General features: G+C 44.5%; 1 long non-coding RNA gene across 1 annotated transcript in view; it reads left to right on the top strand.

Annotated features, from left to right (window-relative positions):
- The window catches only part of LOC141134594 (uncharacterized), a 130,068-nt gene extending 119,737 nt beyond the window's left edge, over positions 1-10,331 (top strand). The window contains exon 3 of the long non-coding RNA XR_012243226.1: positions 10,205-10,331. This is a non-coding gene — a long non-coding RNA (uncharacterized lncRNA). The remainder of the gene's footprint in view (positions 1-10,204) is intronic.
- Positions 10,332-17,326: the final 6,995 nt, after the last annotated feature.

Genomic DNA, 17,326 nt, shown 5'->3' with positions numbered 1-17,326 from the left:
CCAAATGTCCTCCAATGTGTACAATGTGTATTTATATCTTTGTATTCAGACACTTCTTACCTGTCCAGTGGTCTGCTAATAGTGTAACTAAGGAGGGGCTGTTCCAAGTAATACCCTGTATTTAGGCATTCATCTCAAAATGAAGTGAAGAGGGTTACCTGTCCAAGAGTTCCCCCCCCTATAATGTTAGAAATGGCCCATGAGAGGGGGGGAGGGGGAATATGATAGGTGTACCTTATACTTTGGCCTTGTTAAATTCCCCTTATTAAATGCTATCTGGAGGTTGCCCCATAATGTTTGTGTATAATCTGCTTGCCATGTTTCTGTGAAAAAATAGTAATGTTTATTGTTTTTTCCTCAACAGTTTCCTTCCACGCCACAGGAATGGCAGACTGTGGCCTCCCACTTTGCCCAGTGGTGGGACTTTCCTAACTGCGGAGGGGCAATTGATGGGAAACACGTCCACATCGTCCCACCACCCAACTCGGGGTTGTACTATTATAATTACAAGGGGTTTAATAGTATAGTGATGTTGGCGGTGGTGTCGGCTAATTACGACTTCTTGTATGTGGACGTGGGGAAGAATGGCCGGATGTCCGATGGTGGAGTGATCGCCCAGACGGAGTTCTACAGGCGTCTCCAGAATGGCAGCTTGGACTTGCCACCTCCAGAGGACAATGTTGAAGGTCTCCCATTTGTGTTCGTTGCTGATGAAGCATTTGTGCTGGGGGACCACCTGATGCGGCCATTCCCGATGAGGACCCTCACCCCGGAGTGGTGGAGAACACATTTGGAATCCTGGCCAGCCGGTTCCGATTATTTCTGACACCCATCTATATGGCGGAGTATAAACTGAACCATATAATACTTGCCTGCTGTGTTCTCCATAATTTTTTAAGAAAACATTCAGCCAACTATGCTGGCTCAGTTGGGCCTGAGGCCGGAATCCCAAATCCATCAACACTGACGGCGCTTGAAAGTGGCCGTCCTGGCTTGCCCTCCCTGAATGTCCGTGATGTCCGGTTACGCTACCTGGAGTTCTTTGCGGGTAGGGGGGCTATCAATATGCCAGAGAATCTGTGACACCTTTGTAAAATAAAAAACAAACAAAAGAAATTCTTGGTGGACATTTACTGCTTGTGTTTGTTTTAGCTGACCCTGACAGAAATGTTTTGAGTGCAGAAAATGTCGTGATTGGGTAACCTTATAAAAAATAGTGTTGGCTGGTACTTCCTAAATGCCAAAACACATTTCACTACAAGTGCACTTGCAACTGCACTGAACCTGCACTTGTAGTGCAAAGTGTAATTGCCCTTAGGAAATAACCCCCATTTTTGCATAAAACAGCAATTACATCACCCCAAAAGTGTTGTAGTGTTGAGACAATAATCCACACATTCTTGAGTAAGGCACTTTTTTATAGCTGCACAATCACATGTGCATTTCCGCAAGGTTTTTAAAACAAACCAACATGTTTGTTGTATAACAATGTTTGCAGTAGCATTATCAAAAATCGAAATATCCATTTCAGATAAAACAGGCCTGTGTAAAACCAACAAGAAAGCCAAAAAACTTGAACTTACAAAGTTCACATATGGTAAAACCTGAAGGCTATATCAGACATGAGTATTTAGGAACTGTGTTTGATATAGCGTTCAGATGGGGGGAAATCACCCCTGGAAAAGCCAAATTTGGAAGATGCACACCAAGTTCAGAATGTCAACATGTGCTATCTGCCATCAGGGGGGATCAAGGGACGTGTTTTGGGGGAGCAAGCCCTTCCTCAATGCGACTTTATAATTGAGGAAGGGGTTGCACCCCCAAAACGCGTCCATTGATCTCCCGTGATGGCAGATAGCACATATTGGCACACTGTGTGCATCCTCCAAATTTGGCTTTTCTAAACATTGTAAAAATTTTAGTAACATAAAACAGGTGATTTTGTGGGGTTTAAATTCGCCCCAAAACATCAATGATGTTATTATTTTTTTTAATAACATCAGTGATTTGTTGCTGGATGTTTTGCAATTGGAGATTACACCCCATGATCTCCCCGATGAGTATCTGGGCACTTTCAGATGTAAAGCGTTCCGGATCACGATCACCTAAAAAGAGATAAAGAACAAAAAAAAAGGTCTCAAAAATCTGCCACCATCCATCTCTTTTACCTGAGTCTGTGGTCGCAGACACTCACCTGTTGTGGTGCCAATCTCCACCACATCTTCTTCTTCATCCTGCTCAGCTTCTTGGGTTGGTATTTCCCCTTCTTCCAGAGGGGGGGGTCTCTGGTCTCCTGGGATGAGGGGTGTCCGAGTCTTTTCTCCCCTATGTAAAATAAAAATGGTATAATTAGCACACAGATATTTGATGGCAGAACTAGAAATAGGAAACATTGCTTGGAAGTGGGGTACAATTATCTATTTTAGCCGAGTTCCAAGATGTATATTTTTTATTGCCCTTTGTCAAGCTGCAATACTTTACCTGTTTGGTACAAGCTTCACAGATGTAGCCCCCCCTATAGTATACACTGGAGCACCTGTGTGGCCCCCCTAATAAAAAGGGTGTTCTGGGGTCCCACACTAGTGCTCCAGTGTCCAGATGTGAAAACAGCTGCTCAGTGTCCTCTCCTTACACACAATCTAGTTTGCATTTCATTCTAGTAACAAACCCATCTACACAAACAAATATTTGGCATCCAAGTAGGCCCCCAAAAATGTGTGAAAATGCAATGGTGTTCTAGAGGCCGAAAGAAAAATGTTTGATACGAACGAATAATGGGCCCATGAACATTAAAGTTGACCTTTTGAAACGTTACAATTACTAAAAGCATATGGAGCAGAACGAACGGAATAAAGACAGAAAGAATAGGAACACAGCACAACTACTTACTTTTTTGCAGCACTCTCCGGATCTTTCGGTACTGCTCTGGCTCTCTCAACTTCAGGTCCGACCACCGCTTCCTGAGCTGATCTTTAGACCTTCGTACCCCGAAATTCCGCTCAAGACTCTTGACCACTTTCGCCATGATCTTGGCCTTTCTGATGTTGGGGTTGGGGTAAGGCCCATATTTTCCGTCATAGTCGGACTTCTTCATGATGTCGACCATCTCCAACATCTCCCCAAACGACATATTTGTGGCCTTAAAACGTCTCCTTCTGGATCAGGACGTGCCTGGATCCGGGCTTTCCTCCTCCTCCTCCTCGTTGTTCGAATTAGCACGCACCTGCTGTAACTCCGCCATGTGCTCTTCACCCACTGCGCCGAACGAAAAGGGGCGGGGAATAGACTAGAAAAAACGTCAGGGGCGGGCGGAGTTACACGCATGCACAGTGTGTATAAAGCGTAACACGCGTGCGTATTACGTACGATCTGTGAGCGGAGGAAGGAGCATTGGACGCGCCGATCGTAAGAACGAAGGTAAGAGCCAAACTTGTGCCTATACTGCTTCTAGATTGAGGCCTATATTGTAACAAGATTAGGAGAGTTTTGTCTGACATTAGGCTTTGTCTTGTGTTGTGTCTTGCAGTGAACATGGATATCTTAATGAAAGATAATGACTTCATGTCAGTATTCATAGATATGCTAAGTGAGCTGCCCTGTCTGTGGGAGATTACACACCCCCATTTCAAGAACCAAGCAAAGAGGAAGGCAGCACTGGAGCAATTGTGTGAAATTGTGAAGCAGGTGATCCCCACGGCAGACATCACTTATTTAAAGATTTTAATTGGTGGCCTGAGGAGTACATATCTGAGGGAGCACAAGAAAGTCCTGGATTCACAGAGATCCGGAGCAGCAGATGACATCTATGTCCCCAGGATGTTGTACTACGACAGGCTGAACTTTCTGGCAGGCCAGACTGAACCCAGGCCATCCCTCTCCAGTCTTCCTTCCACGCTTCCTTCCCCCCGGCTGAGGCTTCTGACGCCCAACCTGGGCCTTCCAGGCCACATGTGGAGGAGCCCAGATTGAGCCAGGTATAGCATTCCTCTAAATATTTCTGCTTGTCCAATCAATGATGATAACTAGATGTTAGTTGGGAGTACTAATTTAGGATTGTGAATGATGATGCAAAACATTACAACCATGTCCCTTTTTCATACACAGGGAAGTCTCAGCCAGGAGGTGGCCGGGCCGAGCCGGCTGGCTGATATCAAGGTCCCTCCCCTACACCTGAAAACAGAAAGTGGCAGTAGGACGAGTGCCCTAGAGGAGGCGGCTATAGCATTCTTTTGGAGGGCTACAGAGGTCCTGGGAGCACCACACACCAGGCAGGAGAACATTGCTGCATTCATAGCATATAAAATGCAGAGGATGGAGGAGGGCCAAAAAGCCATGTGTGAGGCCCTCATATCAGAGGCTCTGGAGAAAGGTATGAGGGGCCAAATTACACCTCACACACAGCTTTGGGATGGTCCTCCTCCTCCTCCTGCAGGTCCTCCTCCTCCTCCTCCCTCTCCTCCAGGTCCTCCCAGTCCTCCTCCAGGTCCTCCCAGTCCTCCTCCTCCTCCTCCTCCAGGTCCTACTCCTACTCCTGCCACATCTCCAACTGCACAGCCACAGCCCGGAAGGAAGCGTGGAAGGAAGACCAGACAGTGATTGCCCTGGGTTCAGTCTGGTTGGCCAAAAGATGCAGCCTCTTGTGGTACCACAGCCTGGGGACACAGATGTCATCTGCTGCTATCCGGATCTCTGGGACTTCTGGACCAGACTGCCCTCCCTTACATATGGACTCCTCAGGCCACCAATTTTGATGTTGAAGAATTGATGTCTGCCGTGGGGGTCCCAGGCTTCGCTAATTTCTCATGTTGATCCAGTGTTGCCTTCCTCTTTGTTTGGTTCTGATCCCTTAATAAAGGATTTTTGTTTTGAATTATACTCTCCTATGTGTTTTACTTCAAAAATGACAGTTTGTTTGTGAGGATTCAGGTACATTTCAAATATACAATGTGAAATGAACAAGGGACACCAACACCAAACAATCTCCTGGAGATTAAATAATAAAAGATATCAATGGTGTTGGGGTAACTTGACACTCAAAACACACACAAAAATATTCTGGAGTAAAAATAAAAATAACATTGAGCAAAGATCAGCCTTGGAAAAAATCCAAACATTAAAGAAAAAAAAAGGCTGAAAATCCAAAAAAAAAAAAAATAAATAAAAAATAAAACTGTCAGATGTGACAACTAATAACAATATATTGAGGGAATCCCACTAAAAAAACACAAATAAAACTTTGTGAGAAGTGTGTGTGAATATGAGCAGCAAAACGACTTAATTCTTGTCACATTATAAAGAAGAAGAGAGTGCGCTGTATTAAACCATTTTTAACATTGCAGCGTGACGAAAGTGCTGTATCCATTGCGAACGCTAAGTTTACCAGAACGAGCTGTCCCGTGTCGGAATTTCTTCTGAGCACGCGTGGCACTTTGTGCGTCGGAACAGGCCACACACGGTCGGAATTGACGCGATCGGATTTTGTTGTCGGAAAATTTGATCTCCTGCTGTCCAACTTTGTGTGTCGGAAAATCCGATGGAAAATGTCCGATGGCGCCCACACACGGTCGGAATTTCCGACAACACGCTCCGATCGGACATTGTCCATCGGAAAATCCGACCGTGTGTACGGGGCATTAGCCTATAGTGTTAGCGTTTTTCCATTATTCAAAGTTTCTTGGCTCTTCGGGTCAAATTATCCCTTTGAATGAGAGGGGTCTGACTATAGACTGGAGCTCCACCTTTGATAGGAAACATGTGACCTCCACTCCACTTTTTTTTTTTTTATGAACTTTAATGTAACAAACATTAAATAGACACTAGACACAACTCGTGGAAGTGGAGGTCACATGTTTCCTGTCACATCTGCATTTCCCAAGGGTATCTGGCTGCAGACTGGTGCTCCACTCGCCATAGGAAACAAGTTTTTTTTTTTTTTAACCGCTTGCCGACTGCCACATGTACATTTACATTGGCAGAATGGCACAGCTGGGCAAATGGGCGTCCCTGTACGTCCCTTTGAATTTCCCGCCGAGCTGGCACGCACGCCGCCACATGCTCCGTGATCTCGCCCCTGTGTCCCACAGATTCGATGTCCGCCGTCTCCCGGCGATTGTGTCACGGAGAGGTAGAACAGGGAGATGCTTTTGTAAACAAAGCATTCCCCGTTCTTCCTAGTGACAGGACAGTGATCTACTGCTCTCTGTCATCGAGAGCAGCGATCACTGTCCTGTGTGTTCAAGCCCAGCCCCCTCACAGTCAGAAGCACTCTCTAGGACACACTTAACCCCTTCACCACCCCCTAGTGGTTAACTCCTTCACTGCCAGTGTCATTTACACAGTAATCAATGCATTTTTATCACACTGATCGCTGTAAAAGACAATAGTCCCAAAATTGTGTCAAAAATGTCCGATGTGTCTGCCATAATGTTGCAGTCATGATAAAATCGCAGATCGCCGCCATTACTAATAAAAAAAAAAATAATAAAAATGCCATAAAACTATCCCCTATTTTGTAGACGCTATAAATTTTGTGCAAACCAATCAATATATGCAAAAATATGTAGAAGAATACATATCGGCCTAAACTGAGGAAAAAAGTTGTTTTTATATATATTTTGGGGGGATATTTATTACAGCAAAAAGCAAAAAATATTGCTTTTTTTTTCAAAATTGTCGCTTTTTTTTGTTTATAGCGCAAAAAATAAAAATCGCAGAGATGATCAAATACCACCAAAAGAAAGCTCTATTTGTGGGAAAAAAAGGACGTCAATTTTGTTTAGGTACAAAGTCGCACGACCGCGCAACTGTCAGTTAAAGCGATGCAGTGCCGGATCACAAAAAATGGCCCAGTCATTCTGCAGCCATATTCTCTGGGGCTGAAGTGGTTAATCAACTTTAACTCTTTCGCTGCCAGAGCCATTTTGCATTTTCTGCACACCTTTAAAAAAAATCATATTAGATTACATAAACTCCCCCAAAAATGGTATATTTTCTGAAAGCATATACCCCAGAGAAAAAAATTGTTGTAGTTCTAATTTTTTTTTATGTCACACGATATTACCGCAAAGGTCTAGTAAATGCACAATTTAAGTTAAAAAAAAAAAAAAAAAATTAACTTAAGGGCAAACAAATGCAATAAATTACCCAAATTTTAGGTAAAATATAAAAACAGAGGTGGTACCAAGTAAATAGCTACCCAACATGTAAAATTTGCGTGCGCCCGTGAAATGGCGATAAACTTCAGTAGCCTATATTTTCTATAGACGACGCTTCAAAAGACAATGGTATCAATAACTGTTAGCGCAAAGGACGCTGTAAATGAAATTAAGGATGAATCATTTGTATACAGTCAATAGACAGTTCATAAACAATTCATCAGTCCATGGTAAGGGATGGTGGTGTAGTAAAGGCGGTTGCTGTCCTCAGGGCAAGCCAAGTCTGTATACAGAAAATAGAAAGGGGAACACAGGAAGCGCTACCTAAGTGCAGTATTATAATCGGGGTTTTAATGGCAAGGTACATAAACTCACTCACAAGAGGAAGATAGGACATAAGCTCATCTGTAATCCAGTAGTCCAGGGGGCTCCTAGTGTCCGGAGAGGGCTCCAATGCATGGCTGTGTTGGTAAGGAATCCGCAGCGTGTCCTGTGACCACCAGGAAAGCAAAACTTTGTTGTCGGAAATTCCGAGCGTGTGTACACAATTCTGAAACACAAAAGTCCACGCATGCTCGGAATCAAGCAGAAGATCCGCACTGGCTATTGAACTTCATTTTTCTGGGCTCGTCATACGTGTTGTACATCAACACGTTCTTGACATTTGGAATTTCCGACTGTGTGACCGTGTGTATGCAAGACAAGTTTGAGCCAACATCCTTCAGAAAAAAATCCACGGTTTTGTTGTCAGAAAATCCTATTGTGTGTACATAGCTGTAGACAACACAAAATTGAGAAATTCAAGAAATACACACACATATATATGGACAGGCCCCAAGGACAGATCCTGGTGCTAGTGCTCAACCACAGGAATGGATTATACCTGTATAAGGAGGAAGGCCTAAATGCTCATAGGTGCATGCGCCCACATGGACAGCAATATAAGCACATACGTGCCTGTGCACAGGTAGACCAGTGGGTGCTCATAAACACACATATGTGCATATACACTCGGACCCATAAGTAAGCTGGGGATGTATGCGAGCGTGATGCATTAGACTCACACGTGCATATCCAGACTAGTCAGTACAACTGTACAAGTCTATGACTCGCAGGAGCACATGATGAGTATGACCAGAACATGATTAAAATAAAAATATGCATTAGAATAAAACATCCAGAGTGCAAATGTTATAAAAGCCATATGGGCCTGGGGGATACTATACTTGCTATGGTTGTAAATCATAGATGTGGAGTGGAGAGTGGGGCCATAAGGGTCCGCCAAAGGAGAAAGCATAGAAATCTTATTCAAGTAGATGCTCACATGTGGGAGTCAAAACGTTATACATTACAGAGAAGGTCCCATGAGGCAGAAGAGGCTCACAACACAGTGTGTACCTCTATGTCCTCATTCAACCCCCCCTCCCTGGTGCAAAGGTACGTAAAGAATACGATTCTAAAGGTCTTCAGTTTAGTGTTAAGTAGAAAGTCTGGTGCTTGAAATATCGCTCTCACTCTGGTGTGTTTGGGGGCATGTACGGTATATCCAAAAATACTACCTATACTGGTGATAAGTTTTTTATCCTGTACATTCCAGAGGGAACGCAGTAGACATCTTTCAACAGGTTGTGGAGAAGGAACTCCTGTCTTTGAAAGAAACGATTGACAGTACTGCATCTCGAACGTTTAACAACATCAGTACGTCTGAAAGACAGGCTCTTGCAGATCTTAAAAATCGCAAAGATATTTTAATTCGAGAGGCAGACAAAGGGGGCGCTATAGTGGTACTTAATGACAGTGATTACATAATTGAAGCCTTGCGGCAACTTAATGATTCTTCAACGTACCGCCCCCTTAAATCTGATCCCACTCCAGTTTTCAAGAGTAAACTCAAACATCTCTTGGACACAGGTGTGGAAATGGGAGTACTGACAAAAAATGTCGCAGAGCACCTTTTAGTTGAACATCCAGTTGTCCCTGTGTTCCATCATCTCCCCAAGATACACCTGAAACCTGAGAGACCTGTAAAAGGTCGTCCAATAGTAGCAGGCATCGGTTCACTCCTAGAAAGATTAGGTGAATGGGTAGACCAGTATTTGCAACCTTTAGTGACAAGACTGCCGGGCTATATAAAAGACACAGCATCAATCCTAAAGTATATAAATGAAGTACAATGTGCAGAGCATTTTTTGTGGGTTACTTTAGATGTTAAGTCTCTCTATTCATGCATACCACATCATCTTGCTCTAGATGCACTACAATATCACTTGTCCAAATATAGCTTTTATGATCCTCAGCTCATAGAATTCATCATTATGGCTGTTACCATTTTATTACAACACAATTACTCCTTTCACGATTCCTTCTATGTACAATGCTGTGGAGCCTTCATGGGAGCAAAATGTTATCCATCATTAGCTAATTTATACATAGGATGGTGGGAAGAATGTTTTCTTCTTTCACATCTCAATATCTATGCCCCGCACATCCATTGGTATGGGCGATACATAGACGATCTGATCTTAATTTGGAACCACACTGATTCCTCTTTAACTTCTTTTGTTTCATACCTCAACAATAACAGCCTTAATCTTGAATTCTCTTATGTGAGCAATAAGATCATGATTGACTTTCTAGATATCACACTCAGGGGTGACCCCAGCACTGGTCTTATAAATACTGGAACCTTCCGCAAACCTACTGCCGGGAATTCCTTACTTCTGGCCTCCAGCTGCCATCCACCCCATACTATTCGTTCCATCCCGGTGGGTGAGTTTATTAGAGCTCACCTCGTACCATAATAATAAGGTATTTCCTATTAAGGATTTTATAAATTGTAGTACTCAATATGTAGTCTACGTGATAGAATGTGATGTTTGTAAATTACAATATGTAGGAATATGTAGGATGCACCACTAGGCCCCTTCGCACAACGATTAGCGAACATTATAATGGAGCAGCATATAGTAATGAAAGAAGGTTATCCAATGTATCTAAACACTTTAAATGTATACATGATGGTAACATGGATTCCTTCTCTTTCTCTGCAGTTCAAAAAACGTACATGGTACGTGGAGGAGACAGGCACAGAAGGCTACTGGAACAGGAAGTTAAGTGGATTTTCCTGTTGGGGACACACATCCCCACAGGCATGAACCACAGATGGGATGTGGATCTACAGGTATTTCTCAAATGACATCATCCTCTTCAGTTTTATTGTCACTTGCTTCAGTATTTGTCTTTTTGTCCCAGTATGTTCCTTCTGTGCTTGTTTTCTGCCCTCCTATATTTTTTTCCTCCTTACCAACAAAGGGAAGGGGAAATGAAAAGGAGAGGGGAAGGGAAAGAGGAAGGAGAAAGGAAAGAAGAAAAGGGAAAAAAGGAAATTCATTTTTTTTTTTATCCTGCCACAAATTGCATCCCTCTTTTTTCATTAATTGTACCTTTTTTCTTTGTTCCTGCTATAAACTGAATCCCTCTTTTTTGATCCTGTTATAAATTGAATCCCTTTTTTTTTATTTGATCCTGCCATTATTGCATCCCTCTTTTTTCATGAATTGTATCTCTGTTTTTTGATCCTGTCATAAATTCAATCCCCCTTTTTTGCAATTCTGCCATAAATTTAATCCCCCTCTTTTTTATCCTGCCATAAATTGCATCCCTCTTTCTTAATCCTGCCATAAATTCCATCCCTCTTTTTTCATTAATTGTATTTTTTTTTTTGATCCTGCCATAGATTCCACCCCCTTTTTTGTGATCCTGTCATAAATTTAATCCCCCTCTTTTTTGATCCTGCCATAAATTGTATCCTTCTTTTTTGATCCCGCCATAAATTGAATCCCCCCTCCTTTTTTTTCTCTTCTTTTGATCCTGCCATTAATCATGACTTTAGATTCTGTTGCTACCACAAAATATTTTATTTGAACATTTTGAACATTTTCCCTTCTTTTAAGGAATATATTTCTCCTTTGGAGTAATGAGGTCCTAATATCTCATGTAGCATTTTTTCTACACACTTCTTTTTGGCTCAACAAAATAACTTTTTATATTGCCTTTCTTTCCTCTCCCTTTTCTCACTCTGGCTAAAAACAGGCGTAGTCACTAACCACTTGAATAATTGGTGGTATCAATCAAATATGTTAATTTTCTGTGACACTAACCTGATAAACCAATTTTGTAGAGATGGAGTTTGCCTGTGTGTATGTGAGTATATATATATTTTGCCATATCTGTTTCAAACTAGCTACGACTAAGGCTATTGCCGAAACGCGTCAGCTTTATTGTTTTATTGTCACTCTGATGTACCAATAAAGGACACTTCAAGGATTACAGTTTTGACAGCTCTCCTTATTACTGTTGCATTGGAGTGTGTTGGGACACATCGAGCCTCGGCACCTGTGAGTGGACCTGGTGTGTGGATTGAGTTGTCCCTGCAGAGAGAGCTGTTACCTTTCTTCTTTTCCACATTTATTGAATGTTTGTTACAAAAAGGAGTGGAGTGGAGGTGACATTTTTCCTGTCAAAAGTGGAGCGCCAGTCTGCAGCCAGACCCCCTTGCTTTGAATTGCATTCCAGGGAATATTACAACAAACTAATAGGAACTGACATCCTGCAAGCATTACAGGTATTTGTGACTTTTTCACAAATGTTGGGGCATTCGCAAAGCAAATTTTTATTACATAAACTCCAAAGTGGTTAAACAGGAAAGTGGATCATACTTGAAATTCTGGGTGGTGAACAAGGCAGTTTTGCTAAGCAGTGGTCACTTTGGAGGAGTGAGGGTTATTCTGTTGTACACTTTACACCTAGGAATTGGTTGATAAAAAAATTAAACAAGACTTATGGTAAAAAAAAAAAATGATCCGGTGATATAATGTACTCTATTATAGCAGTTCATACCTTTTAGATGATAAAATATAAAAAAAATAAGGTGACATTAATCTTATTAGGCTAAGCAGCTTTAAAACTGTACAAATTCAGTTTAATTTTTGTATCTTCTGTAATGTGTGTAAAGGTGACTGCATCTATTTCCAGTTCTCTGACTTGTACATTAATGATTACTGCCTAATTAAATAAAATTTTGTCTAAATAAAATTGACATATACAGTATGTGAAACCTTCAGGAGATCATCCAAGTTGAAGACAACTGAGATAATATTCTGGTGCTGGGGAAAGATTGCTTATTTTCTGCATGCCACTGCTGGCAGCCTTTAGTAAACACCTTCCAGCATAAAATAGTTGATAGCATGGGCGTATCATAAGGGGTTGCAGGGGTCACAATCGCAACCCCGCCCCTGGCTCCAGGCGGCCCCTGCAGCCTCCCTGCCATATTATCATATCCTCCACAAAGTCCAGCTCTGATCTGCCCTAGGGCCCCACAGACACGCTCCAGTATTGGGCTTCCCTTTTGCCTTCCACAGTCCACACCCCTCTGTTCTCATTGGCTGGGGAGGAGCTGTGAGACATTTCCTGAATGGAGAGCAGTATGGGGTGAGAACAGCCCGGGATGGGAAAGTGTCTATGCTGTGTGCTGGCAACATGGAATGGTAACCGAGCTCAGTAAGAGGAGGAGAGTGCCGTCCTGTAGCTATGATGGGACCAATGCCAATGGTGAGGTAAGACACTGCTCAGTGTCTTCTAGTCACTAGCTGGGATTCTCTGTACCCCCCCCACCCGGGGATGTCCGCTTACCCCACTTCCCTGACAAATGAGGAAAAGACACGCACCTCCAGGAGGTGACCTTCCCCCAACACCTCCCAACACTGACAGAGAAACCTTCAGAAATTGCTAAAACAAATCCCTTAACACCTCCTGAGGGGCCTCCTGATTTCATGTCATGTGGCTTTGCTCCCCCAGATCTAAGTCCCCCCCCCAAAGCCCCCTGACCACCTCCTCCGCTCTGAATGCTATGCCCGCTGCTGAGCTTCTTTCCCAGTACAGCACTCGATACGGCTCCTCCTCCGCAGGGCTGAAACCACATTCCTTTACAACACAGCCAGTTAGCCATGATCTGCATAGGGTGTATTTGCCTACTACAACTACACTGCCATTCCAGCCAGGGGATTTCACAGGTCAGAATGGCAACATAAAAGCCAGATACACCCTGTGAAGGCTGATAGACTGTGTGTAAAGTAATGATTTCAGCCCTGTGTATTGTTTGGGGGGGGGGAGCTTGAATGGGAAAGTGCTCGAATGGGAAAGGAGCTCTGCCAAATGACCTGCCAGAGGTCCTGTCCTCTGATTCTCCAGCAGTGATCCCTGTCCTCTGATTCTCCAGTGGTGATCCTTGTCCTCTGATTCTCCAGGGGTGATCCCTGTCCTCTAATGTAAGGAGGAACTCTGGGAACTCTACACTCTTATGCCGTGAGCACACGATCAGTTTTCTCGTCGGAAAAAGATATGACGGCTAGGGCGTGGCCTGACCTGACATGGAGATGGATGCTTAATCCCTGAGCTCCTGCCGCCACAGGAATATCCTGACTGATTTTAGAGGAATTCAGAACCCACACAACTCTCAAACTATGGGTACTGCCTCCCGGAATTCTTCGGCATCCAGATCTCGCTCCCCTCGGGAACTGAACGGAGGATTAAGCCAAAATATCCCGGAGATGTTCCGCTCACATAGAGGGACCATGGCGGCTTCCCGCCACGGAGCGACTCACACGCAGCCCCAGCCCTCGCCTTCGACGGTACACACGCTGCCCCCACAATCAAACTCCCAGATTCATAGTGCCGGTATCGTACTCTCCCCACAACCGCATCTCAATATGCAAGACCTGAGGGCGATTGCGGACGATATAAAAGATACCCTCTCTGCCGCCATCTCGGAGCTCAGATTGGAGATACGCTCCCTGACTGACAGAGTCCTCACCATTGAAAAGGCCACAGAACGCCACGATTCGTACATATACAAAGCAGCCACCCGAATTGATTCCCATACCTTACAGATGAGGGACATGCAACGACATTTAGAAGACCTCGATAACAGAGGCAGACGCCACAACCTCCGGATCCGAGGCCTGCCGGAAACGATCGAGGGAGACAATATGCCCCCTGCTGTGAATAGCCTCTTCAACAATCTCCTCAGCAGACCTCCACAAACGCCGATAGCAATGGAAAGAATCCATAGGGCCCTGAGACCCAAGGGCAGAGAGACAGACCCTCCAAGGGACATCATTTGCTGCATCGTTGATTATAAAATCAAAGAAGAAATACTCAGACAAGCGAGGGGCAGAACACAGATTTTACACGACGGACATATTGTTCAGATATACCAAGATCTGACTGGAATTACTCTGCAGCATCGTCGGGACCTAAAACCCCTACTTGACACCCTCCGATCGAAAGGTATCCAGTACAAATGGAAATATCCTTTTTGCCTGTCAGCCTCCACGATGGGTCGCACGGCCCTTCTGAAAGTGCCAGAAGACCTACCGCACTTCTGCAGCGTCATGGGAATCCCACTTGTTGATGTACCTAACTGGTACGCTGAATTCCGCCACACAGTTGCCAAGAAATCAGCTCCTCAGGCAGAACCGATGGAAGCCCAAGAAACTCGGTACCGCAGGAGAAGATCTCCGTCGGCCCCTCGGCTCCCCAACGGCCCTCGTCCTGGATATCCAGATGTCAGTCCTACCAATTCCCCACGCAACAGAAGGGCTCGCAGGGACCGCTAACCTATTCCAAATATTCAATGAAGCTAGCTCACTGGTTCATGGTTGAACATGTTTGAACTGTTTTCACTCTGTTCCTGACAATTGTTGGCTTTTATGTTCACTTTGTTTTTCCGTATATTTTTTATTATTTTTTTTTTCACAAGGACCAGCGAACCTGACTCTCTCCTGTCCCGGCATTTACTACAGGCGCTCAATTCCCCTCTCTCGAAACCTTAATATGGGCGCGGATCAAATGTCCTCAGTTTGAAAGTATGCGTCCACGCCCACTGCCATCTTTGCAACATCCCTTCACAGTGGCAACTACAAGACCCATAACGCGCCGCGACACAGAGGCCGCCACTTCTGACCTTCACGCATGCTCCGCCCCGCCTCCCTCTGAGCCGATGACTACAACCCTGCTTCATAGACCGCGGAACTGCACCCAACCCATCCTGCATGTGATTTGGGCTTCCTCCTGCAGACCGCTTCCCTCGCCCTCATCTAAGGACCATTCTAGTGGGACAGCCCCCGAACCCAAGACTCGCATTGGCATACATGGACTCTATGGGCGCTGCTCGTCTCGATTGGCTGGCTCCTAACCTGAATCCTGTATCTTGGTTGGAACCTCCCCCATCTAATGCTGATCTCTGGGCCGACTCATTAGCATCTCAATGAGCAGCTGGCCATTTCTTATTAGTATTTCCTCCTACTACTGAAGAGCTGCCAGAGTCCTGGACTATGAGCCCTCATGTTCACCATCTGCTCAGACCGCAAGTATCTTTGTAATGCTATTCTAACCCTAAGGGACTGATCTCATCTGTTCAATCATTTCAGTTCATTTCTAGATTGTTCTTTTAATATGTTTCAGTTCGCTTTTCTGACCCGGGCTCCCTGCCTGACTCAGCTGCTCATGGCCTTCCGATGCTTCCCCCGAATCGCAGGCTCCGGCTATAATGGATGCTATCGCATGGGCACGGCTCTGAGTTTAGCTGTAGATCCCAGCTCAGAACTTAAAACATTCCCGTCTCAGGGCCTCCTTGTTGATATAATTTGCCTACCTATAGTACTTATATGGCAATTTTGTATTACTTAGACTGTTTACCTATAGTATTGTTTTTCTTGAACATATTCCTCCGTTAAGATAATAAATGAACCTGTGGCAGCGGACCGTTTTTATACACACAGTCCTTCTCCACTGTTCTGGTTCAAGGTCAACCCCAACACGGTCGCCTTACTTGGTGTGGTCACCGCCTCATCGGCGCTCACCTTGTATACGCACCGTAATTTACCGATCTAGTGTACATATAGAGGTAGGTGGATATTCTCCTCCACACCTCATCGGTAGTTCCTAGTGTCCCTCTTGCTCCCTCCCAGCGAACCTCTAACGTGATAACATCAGCTCGCCTTCCCCGGTCCACTCCGTTCCTCTCCCGCGATCAACCCATGGCCAACCCCGTAGACTCCCGACCGTCTCTCCGCGATATGCGCCCACCCGTACAGACGCTTACACTTCACTCGATCAACATACGAGGCCTCAACACTCCCGAAAAACGGTCGAAACTCCTTTACTCCTTGCAACGAACAAAAACACACATAGCCCTTATACAGGAGACACATTTCCGATCAGATTCCATCCCTAAACTACAGAGTAACTACTTCCCCACAGTATACCATGCCCCTAACGCAGAGGCAAAAACAAAAGATGTCTCCATTATGATCTCCAAACATTGCCCCCTTCAGGTTACTGAGGTTGTCAAAGACCCACAGGGCAGATTCTTGTTCCTCAAGAGAACCCTTCACCAACGACCCATCACCATAGCCAATATTTATGCCCCCAATTCCCATCAAGTCTCCTTCTATTGCTCCACCCTCCAACGACTCATAGGCTTCCAAGTGGGAACCTTGATTGTCGGCGGCGACTTCAACGTTGCACTGAACCCCTCTTTAGACACCTCCACTGGTGCCTCTTACCTTACCTACAGGGCTCTTCGAGCAATCAAATTGCAATTTACAACATTACTACTCCACGATACATGACGCACACTCCATCCCAATGTGAAGGATTTCACCTTCTTCTCTGCCCCACACAGTAAATACTCTAGGATTAACCACTTCTTTCTTTCACAAAACGATCTATCCCACCTCATAAAAGCCTCAATCGAACCCATGGTACTCTCGGATCACCACCCGATCTCTATGACATTAACCTTGCCAACGACCCAAGCCAGATCCAATATTTGGAGGCTTGACAACTCCCTTTTGACCGACCCGGCTAATATACAACAGATAGCCACAAGCCTCTCCCAGTACTTCACAGAGAATACGTACGATGACGTTGACATTTCCACCACATGGGCCGCACACAAATGTGTCATCAGAGGTAAATTCATCTCCCTGGCCGCCAAATGCGCTAAAGCTACACAAGCTCGTATCACCGAACTTACTACACGAATCACTAAACTAGAACGTGCCCACAAAGCTTCATTAGCTGTTTCCACGTTAACCAAACTTACACAG

This window comes from Aquarana catesbeiana, linkage group LG03 (assembly GCF_042186555.1).
Source record: "Aquarana catesbeiana isolate 2022-GZ linkage group LG03, ASM4218655v1, whole genome shotgun sequence".
NCBI lineage: Eukaryota > Metazoa > Chordata > Amphibia > Anura > Ranidae > Aquarana > Aquarana catesbeiana.
Note: the sequence above shows the minus strand (reverse complement) of the source record. Positions and strands in the feature narration are given on the sequence as shown.